The sequence below is a fragment of the Aythya fuligula genome, chromosome 1 (genome assembly GCF_009819795.1).
Source record: "Aythya fuligula isolate bAytFul2 chromosome 1, bAytFul2.pri, whole genome shotgun sequence".
Taxonomy (NCBI): domain Eukaryota; kingdom Metazoa; phylum Chordata; class Aves; order Anseriformes; family Anatidae; genus Aythya; species Aythya fuligula.
In genome coordinates, this window is record NC_045559.1 from 194,435,472 (window position 1) to 194,460,075 (window position 24,604).

The following is a 24,604-nucleotide window of genomic DNA, read 5'->3' on the forward strand; positions in this document are numbered from 1 at the left end:
AGAAATTATAATTTGCAGTTTATTAGAGAAGTCAGTGTACACATTTTTATCCAGGGTGTGCAGCAAATAGCTGAGACAGTATTTATGTTAAAAGTTTTTACTTATGAAGGTATATCACAATAACGTATTTTTTTCCTTTTGTGCCTTTGGGGCCCAAAAGAAGAGATTGCACCCTTTTACTCATTTATTTTATCACTAAATGCTATTCCAAACTGACCCAAAGCTACGTGAATGCAGTAAGTTATGTTTAACTGTGTCTGCTATGTAATTACATCCTGTTGTACCCTATTGTATCCACAATGGGAGTCCAAACCAAAACTTTCAAAGAACAGGAAGAATTTCCATTATCCTCAAGGTTTCTCTGGCTTCAAAATGAAGTATTTTGACCATGCTTCCTACCAGTAAAAGTGTAGCCAGAAGTTTTCCCTTAGAAAAAATAAATAAAGAAAGAAAGAATAATTTAAATGTCTTAGACAAAGAGCATCAGTTACTAATAAATGTATTAATTTTGGTCAGTGTATTCAGTTTAGTTTTCTTTAGTCTGCCTATTCTTCTGAGCAGTAAATTAAAAGGAACAGATGTATAATTTGGGAAGCTTTCCAGATTATTTTTTAATTTTATTTTATTTTTAATTTTAATTTTAATTTTTTTTTTTCCTAAGTGAAACATTCAATAAAGACTGCTATATACAATGCTTTTTCCGTCTATATCAGTTTCATTGAAAATTCTAATTCTGTGCTGCATGCACAGTGAATATACCAAATAGAAGGAAGATTTTTTCAATATATATTATTTCTGGACACTTCAGTTTTTGCTTTTTAATTGGACATTAATAACCATTTACAATGTAGAAACCTAAATTTGAGCTAGTCATTGAGTGTCCCTTTACAGTTCTGGTGAGAATTAGATATTTTAGGGTGTGATTTACCTCAAACCAAAATAAATATTTGAAATATGTTGGATGGATAAGGTCCTAAAACATCTATTTCTCTCATTTTTGCAGTTACTAAATGCTGTTATGAGTCTTTCCATTTAAACATCTCTTTCATACTCAAGGTTACAATCTTGCTTCAACATAAGCTGGAATATATTATATTATACTATACTAATGCTATTATCATGTATATAACATAAAAATATCCTGTATATAATGCAAAAACATTATAATACAATATCCTGAATATAATGTACCATCTATGGTATTTTTATACCACATTAAAAAAAAAAAAGGCTGGATCCTTGCTAGTCGGTCAAGGGAGGTGAGTGTCTCGCTCTACTCTGCGCTGGTCTGGCCTCACCTTGAGTACTGTGTGCAGTTCTGGACACCACAGTACAAGAATGACATTAAACTGTTAGAGAGTGTGCAGAGGAGGGCAATGAAGATGGTGAAGGGCCTAGAGGGGAAAACATATGAGGAGCGGCTGAGGGACTGGGTCTGTTCAGCCTGGAGAAGAGGAGGCTGAGGAGAGACCTCATCACGGTCTACAACTTCCTCGCAATGGGGAGTGGAGATGCAGGTGACCTATTCTCTGTAAACACCAGTGATAGGACCTGCAGGAATTGTGTTAAGCTGAGGCAGGAGAAGTTTGGGCTGGACATCAGGAAGAGGTTCTTCACTGAGAGGGTGGTTGCACACTGGAACAGGCTCCCCAGGGACGTAGTCACTGCACCAAGCCTGTCTGAATTTAAAAAGCGATTGGACTGTGCACTTAGTCACATGGTCTAAACTTTTGGGCAGACCTGTGCGGTGCCAGGAATTGGACTTGATGATCCTTATGAGTCTCATCCAACTCGGGATATTCTATGATTATATGATTCTAAATTATATTAATCTGACAGAAGTATTTCTGGTTTTTGCTCTTCAGCGATGTCCCTTATCATCTGATTTTAGGCACCACTAAGTGACCAAGGTGCCTAGGTTTAAGGGAGCTAAGTCCCTAAGCACCAAGAGACTTTAGTTGAGATTCTGTTCACCTTAGGCTCACCGTAATTGGGAAAAATGTTACTCATTCAAACAGAGCAAAAAACATTTTTGTTTTTTTTTTGTTTGTTTGTTTGTTTGTTTGTTTGTTGTATAAATTGCAATAAGATTAAGCTAGAGCTGAAGCAACCAGGAACTTACTTTTGATGCAAATGTTCCCAAAACCCTAGAAGTTTTCTCTCTGTACATGAGGTTGTGAAGGTTACTAGTCATTACTCAACAATTTCCCCTTCCCAGTAGTTCGGGACATGTTACAAAATCAGCACAAGTATGATTCTCCAAGTGAATATAGTCAAAGCATTTTATTTGCTTAAACAAATAATTAAACTAAGTTGTGATTTCGCAAAACAAAGAATCACATAATCATGGGATTGTAGAGGTAGGAGCAGGACTCTGGAGATTGCCTGGTTTGATCCCCTAGTTCAAGGGAGGGTCACCAAAAACAGGTTGCTCAGGACACTCCCTGGCTGTTCTTGAATGTCTCCAAAGGATGGGGACTACACAGTCCCTATGGATAATCTCTTTAAGCATTTCTCTGTTTTTCATTTTGTGTCTATTGGCTCTTGTCCTGTCACTAAGCACAACTGATAAGAGTCTGGTTCCATATTCTTAATCCCTCCATCAGGTATTTATTCATGAGAAACCCCTGAGACTTCTCTTCCCAGGCTGAACAACTTCAGCTATCAGTCTCTCCCAACATGACAGATGCTCCAAGACCTTCACCATCTTTGTGGCCCAGCACTGGACAAGGTACTCCAGAGATCTCTCACCAAGGCTGAGCCGAAAAGAAGGATCACCTCCTTCATCTCAGTGACAATATTCTTTCTAATGGAGTCCAGGAGGCTGTTGACCTTTCTCATACAAGCATGTTGCTGACTCATGGTAGGCTTGCTGTCCACCAGGAGCCATAGGTCCTTTTCTATAGAGTTACTTCCCCAAACTTATGCTGGTTATTCCTCTCTGTGGGAAGACTTGGCATTTTCCTTTTGTTTAACTTCATGAGACTCCTCCCTGCTCAGTTCTGGAACCTGTCAAGTTCACTCTGAATGGAAACACAAGCAGTTAGAAAAAGATATTCCTCCCAGTTTTGTGCAGGCTGAAAATTACTGCTCACATACATACATACAGATAACAGTCAATTCCTTTATGCTTTTTGGCCATTTCTATTTAATTTATTTAGTATCAAGAATTTCTGGAGTAACTATGGAGGATGAAGATCCAAGTGATAAGTAGCACACAGATGGGATTTTGGATAACTTCATGCAAGAACAGGGCAAGTTATGATCTCAACTTATGACAGAAATTAACTTATTTATGAAGGTATAGTAATGAAGGAAAATGCTTTTATTTCTAAGACAAGATGAGAACAGAAAGAAGCTCACTGAAGTGTAAAAACTTTCAAACTGTTGAAGCACATCATAAGAACTGTAGAGAAAAAGTTCCTAGGAGAATGCAAGTGTCTTAAATAGTACAGTGATCAGCACTTGATAGTAATTAAATTAAAGATCACTGTTTCAGTACAGAAAATCATTATTACTATAGTATAAGAAAATTCGTGTCAGAAATTCAGACAGATAATAATGAAATATAAGTATTAAAATGATAAAATTGGCTCTTCCTTTTTATTTATTTTCCATGAAAACATTTCCAATTTCAAAGCCAACTGCATTCACAATTTACAGTATTTATTAAAGGAAATTTTGGGGGAACAAAAGGACTTGGAACTGAAGAGAAATACTCAAGATAACAGTCACTATAAATACAATGAGATTAATGAAAGGGCTTAACTGGAATGGATCCTGACTGTAGCTCATGTTACATTTCAAAGACTGCATTTAGATTTTCTCTGTAACACTAGAAATGATAACAAGTAAAGTAATACTCCAGTAAATCCCTAAGGGTGTTGCTATTCATGGCAGTTATCTGGGGATAGAAGAAAGAATGCAGAAAGAGGGAGTTTGGAGAATCTTCATAATGTGATAAAATGTTGTGTGCAGGAGAAAATCATAAACATTGTGATTAATAGTGTGACTCATTCCTGAGTCAATGATGAAGAGGTGGGTTGATTATAAAGGCAATATAAAGTAAAAGTCAGGAGTTAGAAACCATGCCTTGTTTCCAGGCTACTGCTTGATGTTATTCACTACCTGTTTTTCATACATGCTTTTCTGCCTATCACCCCTGTTTTGTGGCAGTGATTGCACCTCCTGCACTGTGCAGATTCAGCTGTTGCTCTGGCCATTGAGAGTTCTCAATCTGAGAAGTAACTAGATATTTGTGGAAACAGCAGCCATTTGTTCTACCAGATTTGTCACAGAAGGGACTAACATTTATACCACAATGTATGGCTGGTAGACAAATAACAATAACAATAACAATAATAATGAGTCCTCTTTGAACTGAAATAATAATAAAAAAACATTTTTCCAGAAAAAAAGAAAAAGCATAAAACAACAGTTTCCTTTCATGTCAGATAAAAAAGGTTGTGTCGTTTTGTTTTGTTTTGTTTTTCTCTCTCTCTCACACGCACGCACAAACAAACAAACAAACAAAAAACTTTTACAGAACTTATCAGAATACAAACAATACAAAAACAGAATAGGGAAAAAACGATGATTATTTTGTGGAGGGAATAACTACAGAGGTAGTAAAGATGACAAAATTGTATACCTGGCTGGAAAACAGACAGTGAGCATGTGCTCATGAAATCACAGAGGACTCTAGGTACATTTCTTTAAGCATATGGTCTTTACTCAATATTATATTATAATATTATTTTAGACAATTCCAGTTGTGGTCACAGTGTAACTGACAGTGATAAACAGCTTCTACCCTTTAGTGAGGAGTCAGTGATTGAATATAGTCTCCACATTTTTGACTGTTGTATAGTATTCAATTTTTTATTTATTTTTTTTTTTCCTGCAATAATAGAAGAGGGAAGAGATTTTAGAAGTGTTTAGTTGTTGTAGGGGTTTTGTTTGTTTGTTTGTTTGTTTGTTTGTTTTCCCTTGGTACTTTCATAAGTTTAACAAGCAGTTTGGACAGAATTGACTGTCTTCATAGGATAGTGTTAAGATAGATATTTTTTTGTTTGTTGTTTTAACCACTGATCAGTACAGGGCCTCATCAGGATTATAAACAAGTGGAAATATTTCTGTTAGAAAGTTGTTTTACACTGAGCAATTCATATTAGATTATAAATCAGGCAGGATACTTATGAAAGGTGTGTTTCTTCATCTAGAATTATTTTGTTCAGTGAATTTTGCTATTCTCAAGGTTGTAACAGGGAAGATGATGTTGAGGTATGGCTTTGTTTTGACTGTCAGAAAACTCTTTTAGGCAAGCACCAGAAAATACTCCAATAATCCTATTTTAACTAGTATGAAATTGAACCAATTTACTGGCTGATATGCAGGTTTTCAGAAGAGACAAACAAAAACTGTTTGAGAAGTTGCTTGGATGGGTTGTTCAGTATTGTTCATGAACTCTGTGCTCTCTCTTCCTGTACAATATCTGCTTGCTGTGATCTGTGAATACTTTCCAGTGTATCAGAGGGAACCTATACATTTTACTCAGTGCTATAGATTTCAAATGAGAAAATCAGAAAAGAAAGTCCTGTGAGACTCAGTGGAGTCCTTAGGTCCTTTTGTGGATTTAGCTCCATGCATTCATAAAGAGAAGCACTGATAGCCTCCATTTTCATTGATTTTCCACTGTGACAAGTGAGGTCTCATTGCAGTACACCTTATCAGGTGTACTACACAATTCGAACACTAGACATCACTTGTAATTGAAGAGGTGCCAAAGGTTGTGTCCTGGTTTCAGTTAGGACAGAGTTAATTTTCTTCCTAGTAGCTGGTAGAATACTATGTTTTGGTTTAGGATGAGAAGAGTGTTGATAACACCCCCATGTTTTAATTGTTGCAGAGCAGTACTTACACCAAGCCAAGGAAGTCTCAGCTTCTTGCTCTGTCCTGGCAACGGGCAGGCTGGGGGTGCAGCAGGAGCTGGGAGGGGACAGACCCAGCACAGATGACCCAAACTAGCCAAAGGGGTATTCCATACCATCTGACATCATGCTAAACAATATATATATAGGGGTTGCTAGCCGGGGGAGGTGGGCTGGACTGCTCGGGGTTAGGCTGGGCATCGGTCAGTGGGTGGTGAGCAATTGCATTGCACATCACTTGTTTGTACACATTATTAGTAGTACTATTACCATCATTATTGTTATTATTATTTTCCTGTCTTAATAAACTGTCTTTATCTCAACTCATGAGCTTCACTTTCCTGTTTCTCTCTCCCACCCCAGAGAGGGAGGGAGGAAGGTGAGCGAACGGCTGTGTGGTGTTTAGCTGCTGGCCGGGTTAAACCACGACCGTCCTTTTGGCGCCCAACATGGAGCAAAGAAGGGTTGAGATAATAACAAATCTGACCAGAGTGTGTTAAACTAAAATTGGTATAAGTATTAGACCTGCTTAATAGTTACTTTAATCTCAAGTCTGCTGCGCCTGTTTTCCAAATTGAGTATTATACCACATTATTTTCCATATGTGCTCTCTGTCATGTTGTTTATCCTCTCCGGGCCCTGGTTTAAGATCATCATGGTACTGTGCATTGTAATAGTGGCTTATGAGATGATGAAATATCTGGTCATGACTCTAACTTGGTATTTGTACTCAGCAACATTGTCGACTCTATACTTTGGAAACCTTATCTTGGAAACTATTAGCAATTATACCTATTGCCTTTTTTCATCAGGGAGTCAATCTGTGGAGGGGAAAGGGGAAGATATTTTTTCTTACTCGTTCACTCTCCCTTTCTCCTTCACCACCCTCTTATCCTCTGAGCTTGTTACAATAGTTCTCCAAGATATTGAATATCCTTGGGATACTCAGACCTGCATGGTCTTGTTGTTATGTCTCCTGTTATGTCTTCAGGTTTGCTTAAACAACTACTTAGGAATCTCATCCAGAGATCTGCCCGGAGGCAGGATAGTTGTGTGGCAGGGAGTATGGGAGGATATGGGCAGGTTTCTAGGGCAGTGGGCACCTCCAGTGTTTTTGAAATTCACCCCTGAACAACTTCAAAATCCTAAAAAACTGGTAGAATGCTTGAAAAAAAAAAGATGTCATGACTCTGGCTGTTCCAAAGTGATACAAATCATTGTAACGTGCTGGGGCCTGGTGCATGCTGCAATTGATAATACTATCAACTTAGTGACAGACCCTGCGGCCACTCCAAGTCCTGTGACAGATCCAACAGCCACTCCAACCCCTACGATGGACCCTGCAGCTGCTCCAGTTCCAGTTCCTGCAGCTGCTCCAGTTCCTGCAGCTGCTCCAGTTCCTGCAGCTGCTCCAGTCCTGCAGCCGCTCCAGCTCCAGCCTTCCCGTTTGAAAGAAAATTAACTCTGTCCTAACTGAAACCAGGACAGGTTGCCATCACCTCTCTTTCTGCACATAAGATTAGAGCAGATAGCTCCTGATCTTAAAAAGCTGGTTGTAATATGGTTTCAAATGCAATATGTTCATTATAAATTTTTCATTTTTTTAATATGAACCCATACTACATAGCAAAAAAAAAAATAAATAATAATAAAAAATCTCTATTTCTACTGATGATTGCTTTTATATTTACTGCCTACAATGAATACTGCTGTTTTAACAGCTACACTATTTTGAAGTTGATTATCATACCAGCAAGTAGTACACAAGAACATAATGTGCAGATGTGCTATTTAGAAGCAAATGAAAGAAATATTCAGTTGCAGTGGAGAAAGGGTTTCACTGAACTTAATCACACAGTAAAGTCACCAAGGTAAAATTCTCTGCAAAGGCAACAGAATGTATGTATGCAGGAAAAAAATAATAAAAAAATAACAAAAAAAAAAAAAAAAAAAAAAACTTTTCTATTAATATAGAGAGTATACACTGGAAAACACTTTCTGTTGGGATCCCCTTGTAATATACTACCAACAGCCTCCCCGCACACACACATACACAAACAAGTACAATCTCCTTTGAGATTGACACTAAAGATATCTTTCTACTAAGAACAAACCTTGGTAGCTTTGATAGCCTTTCAGTATTTCCCACAGCAAAAATAAAAGCAATCTGAGTCTAAATGACATGACTAGCTGAGACAGTTGAAGATACATTTTAGACCTGTTGGGACATTCCGTGTGTACTGTGTTTAGTAGGCTAACAAAGCAAAGCAAAGTGGGAAATCTCTTCTATATTTCTGAGAATTAATTCCTCAAGATGGGTGTGCATCAATGGCCTCAAGTCACCAGCTAACCAAACAGGAGCATATTGTTCATCTTTTTTGTTTGTTTGTTTGTTTGTTTGTTTGTTTTTGTTGTTTGTTTGTTTGTTTTGTTTTGTTTTGTTTTGTTTCTGTTTTTATTTTGTTGTGTTTTGTTTTATTTTTCTTTCTTGCTGTATTTTGAGATTGAAAGGTACATGTCCAGAACTTCACCCTGTTGTCGTCAGCATTTTCTTCTTCTTTTTTTTTTTTTTTTTTTTTAATCTTCTATTAGAATATTTATTAAAATAGCACTCTACTCACAATTTGGTTTTATCCTTACAACCTTACAAAACCAGGAGCAATCTGCTGTTCTTGCTTCCTCAAGGACTGTCCGAATGAAAACTCTCAGGCATCCTCTTCTCTACATCATCTTTAGCTGTTTAAGACCTAAATCCTAACTTACCTAACTTAAATACTTATTATTATTATTATTATTATTATTATTATTATTATTATTATTATTCCAGGTCCTTTAGTTATAACTAACCATTATTGTGTAGAAGATAAACAGACAAATAAACCCATAATATTCCTTGAATTGAAACATGTTGTCTCAGTCTTGATTTTTACTCCATGTACTGGGTTGGGACATAGCAACCATTGTTTGTGGACTTGTATGTTTTTTAGCAAGATGAGTTTCTGGGTCTGGGTAGTATTTAGAGTTGGAGCTACACATTGGAGTAAGTGGTAAAAATCCTGTCTCAGGACTCTACTACTGCTTGCAACCTTTTGGAGAGTTAAGCTCTCCTGACATTTTTTCCTCATCAGGTAGGTCCCTATCTGAGGTTCTGTATATGTTCATCATTGCCAGAGCATGAGCACGTACATGAATATCCATTTCTATCTGGAAGACTCCCTGGATATTTTTCATAAGGTAAGTAATACTGGTTTTGTACTGTTTTTGTTGTTGAAAATGACAGAGTTAATCAAACACAATTAGATACAATTAGAACAGACCTATGAAAATTTCAAAACAAGAACAGACTTGAAATGTTTCACACAGCAAAAAGTCCTATCACTCATAGAAATTATTTGTATATATGTGAACATGCGCCTGCTCAGATATTTATATATATAAATGTTATCTACATTAGCATCCAGGTTCTTACCTGCTGAGCATTTTTAGGTTCACTTAAACTTGCTAAGATGACTTAAAGATGCTCTTTAACTTTTTTTAACAATCTTTTTTTTTTTTAATCTTTGTATCAATCTTTTGATCTCTCCAACAGACTTACCCCCTTTCTAATCTTTTTGACTGATAAATATATGGACTTAAACTTTGACTAATCTCAGCAAGGAGTGAAATTCCTTCTGGAATGTGAGTTGATTTACTGGCCCACAATAATCCTGCAATTTTTTAAATTGGAAGGGATGTCTTAAGGTCATCTAATCCAACTCCTCTGCTCAAGGAGTCGGATAGAACAAATAGCCCAGGAACGTGTCCAGTCAGATTTTGATTATATCCAAGGACGGAGATAACACTACTTCTTCTTTGACCTCCCTCAATGTAATAAAAATATTTTGTTGTTTTCACATGTTCCTTTCACCCAGCACCACTGAGGAGAGTCTGTCTCCCTCTTCACTACCTCCCATCCAAGTATTTTTACACATTGATGAGATCCCCCTGAGCCTTTTCTTGTCTGAATTGAACCATGTCAGATCTCTCAGCCTTTCCTTGTATGACGGATGTTTCAGTCCTTTAATCATCTTCAAAGCCCTACACTGGACTTACTTCACTAAGCTGGTATCTTCTTTTCACCAGGAAGCCCAGAACAAGACAAAGCACTCCAAATGTGTTTCACCAGGACTGAGTAGAGAGAAAGAATTGCCTCCTTTGAGCTGTCAGCAGTACTCTTCCTAATGCAGCCCAGGACGCCATTGGCATTTTTATTGTAAGGCATCATTGCTGACTCATGGTCAATTTTGTGCCTACCAGGACCCCCACAGCTCTGCAGAACTGCTTTGCAGCTGGTTGATCCCCAGAATGTACTGCTGTATGAGGTACTCATATCTGGGGTTGCTCCAGCCCTGGTGCAGCACCTTGGACTTGGACTTGAACTTCATTATGTTTGTGTGGGCCCAAAGTTTGTCCAGGTCCCTTTGGAGGGCATCCCTTCCTTCTCTTTTATCAACTACACCATTCAGATTGGTATTGCCTGCAAATCTGCTGATGGTGAAGCACTGATTCAGCTAGTTTTCCGTCCACATCACTGTTCACTAATCTCATCTGTACTTTGTCTATGAAAATATTAAATATTGGCATAGGACACAATAAGCTAATGATGAAAAGGAAAGTGCAAGTTAATAATGTAACATAAAGTCAATGTGAAAACTTCAAATGCAAACTAGAAACAGTTTGTATATCTGACTATACTGAAAAATAAAACCAGATAGACAGTTCAAATAAAATCATCATAAGTGAGATTTTATTTCAGGACTCTGGAAACAAACTTCAGGCTTTATAATGGAATGAACAAGCTACTATCTAATAACATTTATATTAAAATAACAAAAAAATAAAGGCTTTGATATTTTTAACAATGAATTTTGTAGAAGAGTAACATTTCTAGCATGAAAAGGTAATAGTACAGTTCAAAGACAAAATGTTAACAAATACACAGAACTAGTAAATATACTAATAATGTGTAAAGCAGGATTCTTATCTTAAGTACATTTGTAACAGTCTGTAGTATAGCTGGAAAACAAAACAAGAGGCATGCTGTGTAAGACTATGCATTAATATTGGATCAGGTTTTTATTTGTGGTGTTGCTTTAAACTTACCTATAAATGGTTGTCAGTTCTGTAGTAAAGAAATGTTATCCTTTATCACTGTAGACTGTTTGGATAATTGAATTATCATAGGACACATTGAATGTATATTTCCACAAACCTTATTTTAAATGTCCCTAGATATAAATTGCTATTAAAATAAAGCTAGGCAACTGTATATTTTTGGACCATTTGCTGCTGAAATATTTCACATTAATAGGGTCAAATTTTAGCACATTATTAAATTGTTTTTTTGTTTGTTTGTTTGTTTCACCTACCCTAGAGGACAGATTTCTGGGAAGATTTTCTGTTTACTTCTCTGAATTTGCCTCATTTTGTCTCATCTTATCTTGCCTCTACACCTCTACAAATGAACATTACTCACATAATTTTATTTCAGCTCTCCTTCAAATTTAGGGCCTCACCTTCTTCCCCTCCAAAAAATAAAAATGGAGCTTAGACTTCTGGGTTCTGATTTTGAAACCCATTATTCTTAAAACTGATATGAAAGTGTTGTCAACTCCTAGAGATCTTCACATAGTGTAGGCAATTCTAATGCAAAAATGTAGATTTCTAGACTTGTATTCTGGAAGGACCGAGGTGGATGGGGGAGAGGAGGGTGCAAAAGTCACAGTTCAGACAAAATGCAAAGCTCACAGTTTGAATTAATGTGGTTACAGAAATTAGTCTCTTTATCTTTAGGAGCTTTGGTCTTGTAGTTATTCAGAGTCTTAATACACAGTTACAGGTTTGAAATCTTCCCAAAGCATATTTTTAGCTGTTTCTTTCATAATGGTCAGAGGAAGACATAACCACTTTGTAATAGCTGTCTGGTGGTTAGAAAGCACCCCAGCTCTTTGAAAGAGGCAAAATTAACCCATTTCTTTCTATGAGAGTATTCCCATTCAATCTTTCATTGAAATATATACCTCTTTTAAACTGAACAGCTAAGGTTTTCATTAGACAATGAGCATCTTTAGGATAGAGGCTTTTGCCATAATAAGAATTTTGAGCTATAAATTGCACAGAATTATGCATAAATAACCAATTTCTGGTTCACGTTCTTCATTGACAGATTCAGGTACAGGATTACCTACAAATAAAGTTGAATCTGCTTGGATAGCATGCCACTATAAAGCACACGTATAGATTTTGGCATCAGCATTGACATCAGCATTAGTCAGTATAGAACTAGTTTTGGTATCTCTGCTTGGAGCACACAGTGACTCCTCATATTTCCAAGTCTTACACAAATGGACATTCCTCATCCTGTATGTAATGAATAGATAGATAGATAGATAGATAGATAGATAGATAGATAGATAGATAGATAAACAAACAAACCAAGAAAAGCATTCCCAGTTTTAGTTTTCATGTTTCACAGATTCACAGAATGACTGAGGTTGGGAGGGACATCTAGAGGTCATCTGATCCAACCCCCCTACTCAAGCAGGGCCACCCAGAGCAAGTTGCCCAGGAGGAGACTACACATTCTCTCTGGGCAACCTTTTCCCTTGCTCTATCCACCCTCAGTTTACTTTTCCATAGTGAATAACATTTCAACTTCAAGGAAGTTATGACTTTGAGAGTTGGATTTAAAATGCCTGAGCTTACTAAATGTTAGTTTGTGTTTTACCCAAGCTATAGATTTTATAAATGAAAGTAGAGATTTCATTCATAGTCCCTGTAATACCATACTGATTTGTGTCTTTTTTTTTTTTTTTTTTTTTTTTTAAGCAAAAGTAAAGTAAAAAAAGGAAAAGTTTACTTTTTTAGCAAAGTCAAGTCAAGTCAAGTCAAGTCTTGTGCTGGGGTCCCCAGAGCTGAACACAGTACTCCAAGTGGCTTCTCACAACAGAAGAGGGCAAGAATCATGTCCCTCAACCTGGGACATGCTTCTTTTGATGCAGCCCTGGATACAGTTGGCTTTCTATGTTGCAAGAACAAGAGAACAATGCTAATTTTTTAGGGTAAAATTCAGAGTACAAATTTATCCAAGTAGAAATAACTAGACAATGAAGTACTGAAAGGTCACATCTGGCTATTAGTATTTATGGTTTTGGACTCATTGTTTTTGTAGTTTAGAAGTGTAATTATTTTAGGACTTGTTTCTCTGAGATTGCATTCTGATGTTTACTTTTTGATACAGAACAAGTAAAAGAACTGATGCATATAGTTGCCTCTGAGAAAAACTGAAACAGTGAAGAGCTTGAATATCCAACACAGTTCTTCCTTATAAGAAAAACAAATACATTATGCTGGATTTTTTTTTTCTGTCACTAAGCTATTAGTAATTTACAAAAGAGAACAAACGAACAAACAAACAAATGAACGAAAACAAGAAAGAAAGAAAAAAGTGAGTTTCATGTGTCCCTGGAATCCCTAAACCACTTTTTAGACAAGCGTGTCATGTCTGATGTTGAAGATGAGAAGAAAAACAGATTGTTACTGTGTAGCTTGAGGTAGTAATTAAAAAATTGAATAAAGCTCTTTTGGTACAACTTTTCTAAAGCAGTTTTGGGTGAATACAAATCATCCACAGTGCAAATATGACATTTTACTTGCCACATGTGATCTTGCACTGTTTACATTACATATGGTGCATATAGTAGAAGTAATAAAATCATCTCATTAATAAGTGATCTAATTAATATTGACTGCAAGCTTTTAGGAGATTGATTCAATTTGCTGTAAATGTAGTCATTATTGGATCATTTCTACAATATTCATGGAATTTTATTTATGTGAATTACGGTGATCTGTTTGCTCCATTTATTCATGATTCATATCTGAGATCTGTGAATGATTGTTATTTGGTTTTGGTATACTTACAGAAGGTATTTGCAGGCTGAATAATTAAAAATACTAATATGTGATAGTTGGCATTTTGTGATGCCAAATACCTGCACCTTGAGCTGAAAAAGACATTTAATTTTGCATGCCCCAAAAATCATTCAATCAAAGTTGTAATACTTTCAAGTCTTTCACGAAACAGAACAGCAATATCAGAAACCCAGAATTGCTCAGGCTGGAATGGATCACAGAAGATCTCCAGTTCAACCTCTTGCTCACAACAGTCAGTTGCAAGGTGAGACCAGGGCTTTATCCAGTTGAGTCTTGAACTACTCCAGCCTCCCTTTGGTAACTCAGGCTACTACTAGGTTCCCCTGAATCCACCTCTACTCAAGGCCGAACAAGTCCATTTCTCCTGCTCTCTCCTCACAAGGAAATTGTTCCAGTCATGGAATGATGACATAATGCTTCTCCCCGGTTGGTTTGTGTAATACCTGCACCAGAAAGTTATCCTTGACAGACTCTAGGAATCTCCAAGAGGCTAGAGGAATCTCCTTGAGGCTCCTAGGCTCACAGCCTGCTGTGTAGCTTTTCCAGAAGACATCTGTGTGGTAGAATTCCCCTATCAGGCTGAGTGTGTGAACATGATGCTTCTCATAGTTGAAGCAAAAAAGCCTCGTCAACAGGCTCCCTTTGATCAGGTGGCCTGTAGTAGACCCCAACCAGAAGGTGTCCTTCATCAGTGTGGTCCTTTACTTTCACCTACAAGTTCTGTTTGCAATTGATCCCCTCCCTAACACAGAGGGCAAAACATCCTCCCCTCCTTCCCTGCCTATCTCCAGTTTTCTGTCAATTTCCTGACACATCCACTTGTTTTTTTCTGAATGTTTGGACAGATCATTTTTGTGCTTGTCCTTAAGGGAACAGCTTTCTTGAGTTCCTCTTCCTTCTATAACTGACTACCCAAGTCTTATGTATCAGTTTCCTGAGTAGGCTGAATACTGCTCTCCTAAATTCTGAAGTCAATACTAGCCTTCCTCAGGGTTTTGAATGCTGGTAGTTTACAGTTACTACAGCCAAAGCCACCACTGACTAAAAATATGCCTCTTCATAGCAATGGTGAAATGTTCTCATTTTTAATGTAATATGCATAGATATTTCTATTAAAGAAATCTTAAGTGCTCTGCTAATTTATTCATCTTTCTTAAATTACACTGTATTAAACTTGCTACTGTGTTTTCTCTATAAATTGATTAGATATTGCCAGCATAATTCCTATTGCTCCCTTAAAACTTGTACTTTTTCCTCAGGCTTTCAGGGAAGAGGAATTATTATGTTCAAGGCTGGTATTTCTGTAGTAAGGATTGCTCCTTTAGAATCATTTGTTTACTTTAATCACAGTGGTGTATTGTAAGGAATAATTACATAACATTGGTAAAGTGTTTCCTCCTATTCCCTTGAAAATGAAAGGGAGCTCTTAATTCATTTTTGTGGGAAAAAGAGTGAGCCTGAGGGGAAAAAAAAAAAAAAAAAAATATTTATGAGAATTTAATATATTATTTTCGTTCTGCAAAAATATCACACAATGCTATTTCAGTTATTTTTATTTAATGACTCAACTGTACTTCTTAAAACAGCTCTTGAATGGACTGTTATCAGGATTAAAATCAAGACTAAAATCTCTTCACTTAGGCTCCAGAATAAGCTACTCCAAAAACACTATATTAATACCTTTCAGGCAATTATACTGTAAGATAACCATTTAGGAAAATGAAGTACTTTCAGAAATTCTAAACTTTTCAGTATTCAATAGTAGATATAATTGTTTTTTGTGGAGTGCTTTCAAAATGTAGAATAAGGTGAACTTGTTTTTTTGTTTTTTTGTTTGTTTGTTTAAGAGTTTATAACATATCTTCATTTACAGACTTTCCTTTGTAATGTTCCTTTTTATATTATATTTTTCTTTCAACAGAGAAATAGTCTTCAAGTGTGGAAATTGGCAATAATTATAAAAATCTATGAGCTGTTTATTCAACTGTACTTGCATCTCTACTATTAGCAGTATTTTTAGGTTTCAGTTCAGTTCAGATTTGCATTGCCAAAATGTCTTTTGAAGCCTTTGGTCTGCTTCCTAAACAGATTTATTTTATTTATTTATTTATGGCATTTTTACTAATTTCAATTAACTATAACAAATGGTTTGTATCTATTAAGAGTCATAGTGCCACCTGAACTAGTTCCAAAGACAGTGAATATCAAGCAGATCTTTGAGGGGATAGTGATTATCTAAACTTCATGACTACATCTTTCTTTCGAAAATACCTATGTTCCCAAGTATTCAAAAAAAGTCTTTACAATGTCTGTCATATTGCTACTCATAATGGACATGAAGCCATTTCTGGAGTTTTTTTTTTCTGCAGTTCTTTGCATGCAGAAGATTATACAGGACTTGAGCCTGTATGCACTTAACAACTCCAGATGTGAAATAATTTCTAACATTCAATATTTTGTATACTAGCAGTAAATCACACCATGTCAATTATAAACTGAGTACTCTCCTTTAGATCTTGATGTTTATTCCTTTCACAGAACTCTCTCTGGTAATCATCAGTCTCACTTGTTTCACTGTTAAAATTTAAATTTTGGTCTTCATGTTCTGGGAATTAATAAGAACTACATCATATTCAAAATAGTCAAATGGGGAAATTATGTCTTTGTTAAAAGGCTGGCATAGCTTATAGTCAGTTGGAATTTTGTAGGTGAGCCTGCTCTCATATCTGATTTTGAGAGTTTCCTGCCTATGATTTAACTCCCCTATGTCTTGTGATCTTCCATTAAAGGTCATCTCATTGTCTTCCACTGCATGTTTCTCACTGGCCCAGTACTCAACAGCTAACAACAGCTGGTAGTAGGATCCTGGAGCAGGAGAGCAGCTGTGTGCAGATTCCTCCTAAAAAGCATGATGCCCTAGACTGAAGCCTAGCTTGTCAAAATGAGTTCTCTGTCCTGTGCTTTAGCACACATTTTCTGGATGGCAAGAGAAAAGCTGAAAGGTCTTATGTTCTCCTTGTGTAATGTCCTGGCTTCCTTACAGGATGGAAAGTGCTCTGCCCTGGGATATTTCATGACCTTGTGGACACTTTCCTGGGATTGAGGCATCCAGTTCAATGTCACCATGATAAAGAATCCTGAGACCAGAACTCCTACATACAGTTTTCCTCCCTGTTTTTCTACAGGACCTATAATATAAAATTATTACAAAGCAGTGATCCAGTTGGCGAATAGAAAAAGAAGTACATGTTGGTTATCAGACATAGGCCTTCTGAGATTATGTCATAGTTTATTTACAGAGTTATTATCTCATTTTTTGTTCCCCACTTCCACGTGCAGTACACATACCTTTTAAACAGGAATAATAGCATCCTGTGATTCAGAGATATACCATGAAACTAAATGCATTGTGCATTTTTCAGATACTAAATTCTCAGGTGTCATAGAAGTAACCTGAATAGAAATGTTTCAGGATTGATGTATGTCACAACAAATTGGGATGTTCTAGACACAGTGATTTCAAACAATCACATTTCTTATAAAAATGTTCTTTGTTTGTTTGTTTTTAAGATCAGAGAATCTGGCATATTTTTCCTTCTTATTCACCTGCTGATTATGGTTATTTTCATATTTACATATGTAATATGTATTTACATACATTTTTCCACCTAGTCATTTATTTTTCATATTATACCATATTTAATTGGAAATTTGACAGTAGACTTTCTGAGGTGAAAACTGTTTCTCTAAATGTTTTATGTGAGCAGAAATCCATGGAGTAATGAAATATAAAAAAGTACTGACAATTTATGTATGCTGTTAATTCCACTGATTGTGTCCAAATTTCAAAAGCGGCTCCTGGGTATTACATTTAAACATTATACCCTTTACAATATTCTGCATTGAGAAAAGAATATGTCAGGAGCTGCTCAGAACTGTGAGTACAAGGTTACAAATAGCTGTCAGTGAGGTCTAAAAATATTAGCTTTCCTCTTTGAAACTGGAAACGTAGGACAAGTTCAGCAGCGAAGTAAAATGTGCACATAATCAGCTACAGCAGTAAGAAAGCAAAATGTGTTCTGCTGCATTTCTAAAATGCGAGAGAACATCGGCATAAATTAAATTGTTTAAACAAGTGAACAAACATAAAGCAGAAATCCTACACTGAGAAAACAAGTACCTTGGCCCAGGCCTTCAGCAGGCTTTATTTATTGTCTTTGGAAAGGTCTCAAATTTAGAGAATGTGTGTATATGCACATGCATATATTAAATATAAATAGAAGCTGATAGCTTATAACAGCATTAGTTCTATGTTATAAATTTTGTTAAGCTTTGAATGGAACTTGGGGTAAGTGTCTCAGTATGGGCTAGTTCTATTCAGTTGTGGCTTTCCAGTCTAATGGTCAGTCTAAAAGTCTAACAGCAGGCTCAGAATAGTACTCAAGATTACAGGGTATAACACTGAATTTGGACTACTAGATAGTAAAGAGTGGCAGGTTTCATTAACCTCCACATGGTCACATTTATGGGTACACCGAAGAATGTAAGGTTTCTGCAATGAGAGCAAGAAGGGAAGGGTAGAGGGAAGGGTAGAGGGAAGGGTAGAGGGAAGGGTAGAGGGAAGGGTATAGGGCAGGGCATAGGGCAGGGCAGGGCAGGGCAGGGCAGGGCAGGGCAGGGCAGGGCAGGGCAGGGCAGGGCAGGGCAGGGCAGGGCAGGGAAGGGAAGGGAAGGGAAGGGAAGGGAAGGGAAGGGAAGGGAAGGGAAGGGAAGGGAAGGGAAGGGAAGGGAAGGGAAGGGAAGGGAAGGGAAGGGAAGGGAAGGGAAGGGAAGGGAAGGGAAGGGAAGGGAAGGGAAGGGAAGGGAAGGGAAGGGAAGGGAAGGGAAGGGAAGGAGCACGGAGCTTATGGACAGCCACTGCAGATAATATTGGAGTGTGAAAATGAGAAGGGAGATCTGGAGGAGACGCTAATCTAGAAGAGAAGAGGGAATCATTCAGTGAATGAGTAGCAGCATACAAAGAGAAGGACAACAGAAGAGTATCTAAAGCAATTTGAATTGCCCAGAGCTCTGTTATCAATTATTGTACAGTCTGACCAGAAAGAAAACACAGGCATATGATGATCAGGTCATCAACATACTCCTTAAATGAAAACAGAAAAGAAAACAATGACATCCATTGACTAAATGGCAGTACACATTCATATTTATAATAATATTCAATACAACTGAATGTAACTGTTTCTTTTTTAATTTCATATTCTTTTGCAAAACTTACATGATTTCTTCCCTTTGGAAATTGTATCAGTAATTTTACAACTTATTACATTCTCTGCCATTCTTTAATGTAAAAATGAACAAATAGAGAGAGATACTGTCATCTGGCAAAATGTTTTATGAATCTAATTATGAATTTTAAAATTCCCATAGTAGACAAATACTGTATTGTGAAAAGAAAATAAGATTAAAAAAAAAAAAAAAAAAAAAAAAGATAGAAATTCAAAGATGACTCAGTTAAGGAAAATCCAAAATCCTCTTTTGAGAACAGCATTTCAAGACTGATCATTAAGCAAAATTTTTGGAAATAATACTTTAATGAAGACAAAAAGCTATTCCTTAGCATTTCCTTTTTAACCACATGTATTACAATCTTCACTTAATACAAACACAATACAACTTTAAAAAACATAAGCTAAAATTAGTTCAGACTATAATGTATCTACTTCATGCAAAAAGTTTATATTTGGGTGATTGCTTTAGCTCAGCTGATATGTAATAATTTAAATAATGAAAACTTGAGAGTGTAACAGATCAGTGTGTCCTAAACTTATCTACTTCTGAAAATTTATGAAATTTTTCACTGAAATTTATAGAAGTTTAGTTTCTTGTGTAAATTCATGTCTATTAATTAGAAGTGTAACTATGAATTTAGGAAACTAGTAATAGTCACCTTGATGTAGTTATTAGTACAAAGTGGGAACTTTTCTTTACTCTGAAGCTACCAGGTACAACACCACTTGTGTCCACAGAGCTAAATTACGTGGCTGCCCTCCAACTGCCTGTTGCAGCCTTCAGATCATTTATAGCCTTTTTCTTTAACAGCTGGTCAGAAAGACACTAGGGACCATACTAATAATTCAGGTCTCTAGGGGATCCTGCCTGATCTAGTTTAGGATGACCGGTTTAGAAAATTATGAACTTTACTAGGATACATAATGCCACTTTTTCTAAAATCTGGCCTTAGTTATTTGAACATATTAATGTCACAAGGGAACAAAGTGCTCAGCTGTTTTCTGAAAATACTCCAGATTTAAAGATTCATTGATCTGTGAGGAGCTACCCTCATGAAAAGGGTAGGAAGGCTACTCTAGTGATCCTGGCTGTAACATTAATCTGGATTCAGGACAGCTCAATACTGTTAATCAGTTAACCTAGTTGGAGAAACCACCTACATTATGTTTAAACTGTAATAACTTTCCTAGCCATTCACTGATAATTCAGGCCTCGAGATTAACTCCCCTTGTCCTTATGGGGGACTTCAACTTGCCGGACGTTAACTGGGAGTGCCACACGGCTGACACGAGCAAGTCCAGGAGGTTCATGAAGCACCTAGATGATAACTTCTTGGTACAGGTGCTAACGGAGCCAACTAGGAAAGGTGCCCTCCTAGACCTGTTGCTAGAAAACAGAGAGGGTCTGGTGGGAGATGTGGTGATTGGTGGCCGCCTCGGTCATAGCGACCATGAAGTGGTTGAGTTCAAAATTTATGGTGACAGAAGGAAAAGTGCCACCAAAACCTCATCCCTAGATATGGGGAAAGCGGACTTCAGGCTGCTCAGGGAACTAGTCAGTAAGGTCCCCTGGGAAACTGCTCTTGAAGGCCTCGATGTCCACCAGTGCTGGTCACTCTTTAAGCGATGCCTCCTAGAAGCACAAGATAAGGCAATTCCAAAATATCGCAAGTCAGGCAGGCGGGGCAGGAGGCCGGCGTGGCTGACCAGGAACATTCTAATGGAGATTAGGCGGAAACAGAGAGTGTTTCGCTACTGGAAGGAGGGCCAGGCGTCATGGAAAGAATACAGGGATGCTGTTCGTGTTTGTAGGGAGAAAGTTCGAGTGGCCAAAGCACAGCTAGAGTTGAAGCTGGCTGTGTCTGTGAGAGAAAATAAAAAGGGTTTTTTTAGATATGTAAATGGAAAAAGGAGAACTAAAGAAAACATAGGGCCGCTCCTTGATAGGGAAGGTCTCCTCACAGACAATGACGTAGGCAAAGCAGAGACGCTTAACGCCTTCTTTGCCTCTGTCTTCAATGCCGATGATGGGCTTCGGGACCCAGGGTGCCCTGAGCTGGAGGACCGGGACGGTGGGGATGACAAACTCCCAACTGACCCTGAACGTGTGTGGGATTTGCTACTCCACCTGGATCCCTACAAGTCCATGGGTCCGGATGGGATTCATCCCCGGGTGCTGAAAGAGCTGGCGGATGTCATCGCGGAACCTCTATCAATTATTTTTCAACGATCCTGGGAATTTGGAGAGGTCCCGGTAGACTGGAAGCTGGCAAATGTTGTGCCAATTTTCAAGAAGGGTCAGAAAGAAGACCCTAGCAATTACAGGCCTGTCAGTCTCACGTCAGTGCCTGGTAAAATCATGGAGAAGTTGGTTCTCGAACTTATTGAGGCGCACCTGGGGGACAAAGCAGTCATTGGTCCCAGCCAGCATGGGTTTGTGAAGGGTAGGTCCTGCCTAACTAACCTGATTTCCTTTTATGATAAGATCACCCGTATGGTGGACCAAGGGAAACCAGCTGATGTGATTTTTTTGGACTTCAGCAAGGCTTTTGACACGGTTTCCCATAGGATCCTACTGGACAAAATGTCCACCATACAGCTAAATAAAAACATCATACGATGGGTGAGCAATTGGCTAACGGGCAGGGCCCAAAGGGTTATGGTAAATGGAGCTGCGTCAGGCTGGCGGGCGGTCACCAGTGGGGTCCCTCAAGGCTCCATTTTAGGGCCGGTACTTTTCAATATTTTTATAAATGATCTGGATGTAGGAATAGAGGGTATTTTGAGCAAGTTTGCTGATGACACCAAACTTGGAGGAGTTGTGGACTCAAATGAGGGCGTAAAGGCCTTGCAGAGGGATCTGGACAGGTTGGAGAGCTGGGCGATCACCAACCGCATGAAGTTCAATAAGAGCAAGTGCCGGGTCCTGCACCTGGGACGGGGAAACCCTGGCTGCACGTACAGACTGGGCGATGAGACGCTGGAGAGCAGCCTAGAAGAGAGGGATCTGGGGGTCGTGATAGACAGCAAGTTGAATATGAGCCAGCAGTGTGCCCTGGCAGCCAGGAGGGCCAACCGTGTCCTGGGGTGCATCAAGAACGGCATCGCTAGTAGGTCAAGGGAGGTGATTGTCCCGCTCTACTCTGCGCTGGTGCGGCCTCACCTCGAGTACTGTGTGCAGTTCTGGGCACCACAGTATAAAAAGGACATGAAACTGTTGGAAAGTGTCCAGAGGAGGGCTACGAAGATGGTGAAAGGCCTTGAGGGGAAGACGTATGAGGAACGGCTGAGGTCACTGGGCCTGTTCAGCCTGGAGAAGAGGAGGCTGAGGGGAGACCTCATCGCAGTCTACAACTTCCTCGTAAGGGGTTGTCAAGAGGCAGGAGACCTTTTCTCCATTAACACTAGTGACAGGACCCGCGGGAACGGGGTTAAGCTGAGGCAGGGGAAATTTAGGCTGGACGTCAGGAGGGGGTTCTTCACAGAGAGGGTGGTTGCACACTGGAACAGGCTCCCCAGGGAAGTGGTCACTGCACCGAGCCTGTCTGAATTTAAGAAGAGATTGGACTGTGAACTTAGGCACATGGTCTGAACTTTTGGGTAGACCTGTGCGGTGTCGAGAGTTGGACTTGATGATCCTTAAGGGTCCCTTCCAACTCAGGATATTCTATGATTCTATGATTCTATGATTCTAATTCAAACCCCAGCTTATAAACACTAAGAGGAAATGTAGTAAATGAGCTTATATGACATACAGCAATATTCAACGGGGTCCTTAATGTGGATAAGTCAAAGAAACACAGAAAACTGCTTACTTGTGTAGATAACATGATTTCATCTTGTGCAGACTTTTCACAAGATATTTTGCAGATAAATACTGATCACAAGCATAGTGTGTTCCAGCACCATTTTCATAGGAGGAGTCTTATGTAATCCATGGCAAAATTAATATTTCAATTGAAAACTTAGAAAATAAGTACTGAATTGGTTTGGTAAATGATTACTTTGGCCACAAAAATAATATCTTATGAACATAGTTTGGTGGTGACTACTTCCAAATCTTCAGAGAGCTGACATACAGCTCATTGGAATTCCAACACAAACTTTAAGGAAGATTCTTTCTTTCTTTCTTTCTTTCTTTCTTTCTTTCTTTCTTTCTTTCTTTCTTTCTTTCTTTCTTTCTTTCTTTCTTTCTTTCTTTCTTTCTCTTTCTTTCTTTCTTTCTTTCTTTCTTTCTTTCTTTCTTTCTTTCTTTCTTTCTTTCTTTCTTTCTTTCTTTCCTTCCTTCCTTCCTTCCTTCCTTCCTTCCTTCCTTCCTTCCTTCCTTCCTTCCTTCCTTTTCCTTTTCCTTTTCCTTTTCCTTTTCCTATTGTGTTTCCTTTCTCTTCCTTTCTTCCTTCCTTTCTTTCTTATGACTATGATTGAAGGAAACAGATAAAACACAACTCACAATTAAAATAAATAAATAAATAAAAGCCTCCCCAAACACTTTTCAAAGCCACTCACTTCAGAACAGGAAAAGAGCACATAGGACACACTTTGTGCTATATTTTAAAAACACCCTTATTTATTTTACTTGATTTACTGCATCCTCTACCTAAGTGTCCATTTAAGTCAAGCTATCAGTTGCCAACTACTGGCAAGTATTGACCAAATATTCTATGAAAAATAATCTCTGGACATGACTTCTGGAAATTCCTCCTTGAAGTATCACAGCAAGTGAAGATGCTATAGAATGCTAGAATCACTTAGGTTGAAAAACACCCTCAAGTCCAATCATCACCTAACACTTCAAAGTCTACTGCTGAATCATGTCCCTAAGCAATACTTCCAATATCTCTTTAATACCTCCAAGGATGGTGATTCCATCATTTCCCTGGCAGCCTGTTCCAATGTCTAGCTACCCTTTCTGTGAAAAAAAAAATTATTCCTGACATCTAATCTAAACTTCCCTGACACAAATTGACACCTTTTCCTCATGTCCTATCACTTTCAAGTATTTATAGAGAGCAACGAGGTCTTCCCTCAGCCTCCTTTTCTCAAGACTAAATAACCCCCGTTCTCTAAGCCTCTCTTCATATGTCTTATTTGCTAGTCTCTTCACCAGCATCATTGTCCTTCTCTGAACATGTTCCAGCAACTCAGTATCTTTCTTGAAGTGAGGGCCCCAAAACTGAATACAGCCCTCAAGATGCAATTTCATCAAAGCTGATTATAGTGTGACAATCACATCCCTGGTACTGCTGGTCACGCTGTTTCTGATGCAGACCAGAATGTCATTGGTCTTCTTGACCACCTGGACACACTGCTGGCTCATGTTCTTCCAGTAGACAACTAGCATTCCCAGGTCCTTTTCTGCCAGGGAACTTTCCAGCCACTATTCCCAAAAGCTTGTATTGCTGCATGGGG